This window comes from Bactrocera tryoni, unplaced genomic scaffold (assembly GCF_016617805.1).
Source record: "Bactrocera tryoni isolate S06 unplaced genomic scaffold, CSIRO_BtryS06_freeze2 scaffold_7, whole genome shotgun sequence".
NCBI classification, from domain to species: domain Eukaryota; kingdom Metazoa; phylum Arthropoda; class Insecta; order Diptera; family Tephritidae; genus Bactrocera; species Bactrocera tryoni.
Genome location: NW_024396366.1, coordinates 19,520,853 through 19,523,485, shown reverse-complemented (window position 1 = coordinate 19,523,485; position 2,633 = coordinate 19,520,853). Strand labels below are relative to the sequence as shown.

Sequence of the window (2,633 nt, the reverse complement as noted above, 5' to 3'; positions counted from 1 at the left end):
CCATTGACACTTGTATTGCGTTGTCGTAATTATGGTTATGCATGAAAGAAATATATAATGGATCGCCGATTGTTACCTCTTTCCTTGCTGCTGCGCATATGTATGTTTGTATGCTTGTGTATTATTGAAGTTATACTTCTTTTTCTTTCGTTTGTCTTTCATGTCCGCGAATTCTCAACTACTTTGCATGACTTTTGCTGGAAATACTCTGTGTTGGCCTTTGAAAAATTAAGACTTCACAGCATCATTTCTGTAGTTAGTCTTCATTTAAATTGTTTCGAAATCGACCCGCGATGACGAGGTATATCGTTTTATCTGACAGCGTGAGGTTTATGAACTTCATTTCTAATTTTGCTTTGTGGCATATTAGAAATGATATTTCTTCGAAAATCGCTTACTTACAACGGATAAAACGACTTCTGAGTGGTGATTTTAATGAATAAATTCCAAGGTTTTACACAAAAATAATGCAGTCAATATGTACAGTACGCTTATGTATGCTTGCGCATTATTTGTCTTTCGTTTGTCTTTCATTTTTGCGAATTCTCAACTATTTTGTGTGACTTTATTTCTTTCGTTTCTGTTTCATTTCTGCGAATTCTTTGAATTTCTCAACGCGCGCATGCGTATACATTAGGGTGGTTTTCAAAATAAATTTTCAATTTTTGGAAGTGCTCCCTTCTAGAAATGTGCCATTTAGTGTAAAAATACAATTGTGACAGTTTCAGCTCAATCGGATTTTGCCTTCCCGTGCCGAAAAGGCCTTGAAGTTTGATAAAATTGCCATTTTTCGCGAAAAAGCGTTATTTTTCGACTTTAACTTATGACTGATTCCACTTATTACAATAAATTTATTATCAAATGAAAGGTAATTTTGTTGAAATTAAAGTCTATTATAATACATTTTCTTTAGAAATGCATGGTTTGGAAGATATTTAACATTTAATGGACCAAGTTCGTGTCAAATGCCTTAGTATAGTTCTTCGCAGTACCACTCGAGGTTCTCCACGATTTTTGAAACTATCCTTACCTTAACCATAAACAATGCGTACACTGAAGTCCTATATTTTATTATAATAGAAAAAGCTAGAAATTAGTAAAATCTTTTAGTTATATATTGTATTTTCAGTTTTCGTACATTAATTGGTACAATATTTAACAAAAAGATAAGACATGGGAACAAATCTATTTAAAAAATAAACATATAGAAAAGAAAATTCATACTAAAAACAAAAATAATAAAAAATTTATTTATATATTATTATTTCCAATATCATTCATCAGATAAGGGTAGAGAAAAGGTACTTTTGGAAGTATCAGGGTAAAGCCGACGACAATCCGTTACCACCTGAAGCAGGAATTGTTTTTGCTCCTCATCTTTTGCAAGAATACTATTGAAGTCTTGAATTAACTTAACCCCTCTCTCTGCCGTGTCGTTTACTATCTTCACATTCCTAACAAAACTTTGAAGTTTTAAAAAGTCTTTATTTTCGGACCATTTCTTGGGATCCTCTGTCAAAAAATCAGTTTTGACTTTGAAATATTCGAAAAAGGCCAGGCTTTGATCCGAAACAAAGTTCTGAAGCGAAATATTTTTAAATAGGTTTAAAGCTTCATTTTCAGAAACTTGCACCCTCATTATCCTTGAAGACCGTTCTTCTTCTGTTAAATTCCTGTACGAAAAAATCTTTTTTGCCATTTTTCTTTTTATTTCATTTGAAACATTTTTGTCAAATAAGCTAAGGCAAATCAGTTCCGGGTTCAGATACCACAGGTGAAGTAAATATTTTCCCAATACCTTTTCTGATATACCTTGATCAATACGTCTGTACTTAATTACATTCTGAACAAATTTTAAATCATTACTAGGTGCACTTATTGCGTTTGAAGCTTGACACCACATCTTCACATACAAATTAACAATAAATAAACAAATAGCTTTTAGTGAACTGAACTCCTCTTCGGACATAGAAAACTGTTCCCTAAGAATGAACATTTTCAGAGAGTAAATGGCTTTTGCCATCGTGAGAAGGGACTTTTCCTAAAAATATTAAACATAACTTAATAAGTTCTAAGTAATCATCCCTCGGCTGTTTTTTAGTTAACTGAAAGAGAAGAAATTCCGAAACCTCTTTTCCGAACTCTTTCACTGACTTCTTTACCGAATCGTCATGTACCCCTTCAATGTATTTAGACTGATCTTTGTTAGGCCAATTTATTTGAAATCTTCTAAAAATGTCAGGTTGGGGAGCAGTCGTTGATCCCATTTTGTACTCAAATACTGACCGTAAAACGACTTCTAAAATGTGATGGCGGCAGGCTAAGTACAACAAACTTTTACCTAGCTGTTTTTCTAACAAGGTGCATGCGCCTTTCATTCGTCCTGTGTTGGAAGCCGTCATATCAAAACACATACCAACAATTTTATCGCCAATATCCCATTCTTCTAGACTACCGCTAACAGCTTCTGCCTGACTGGCGCCTGTGGAATTTTCTAATTCCGGGACCCTCAGTAGTTGTTCATAGTCTCCTTTGCTTACCAAGATTGCCAACCGTTCAGCACATTCTTTCTGAAGAAGGTTTGGTAAAAGTTTTCCATCCCAATGAACAACAATACCCTCTAAGTCTAAGTT

At 34.0% G+C, this 2,633-nt stretch overlaps 1 pseudogene; it reads left to right on the top strand.

Annotated features, from left to right (window-relative positions):
• Positions 1–225: 225 nt before the first annotated feature.
• LOC120781874 lies at positions 226–428 on the top strand (annotated as a pseudogene).
• The last annotated feature ends 2,205 nt before the right edge of the window (positions 429–2,633 follow it).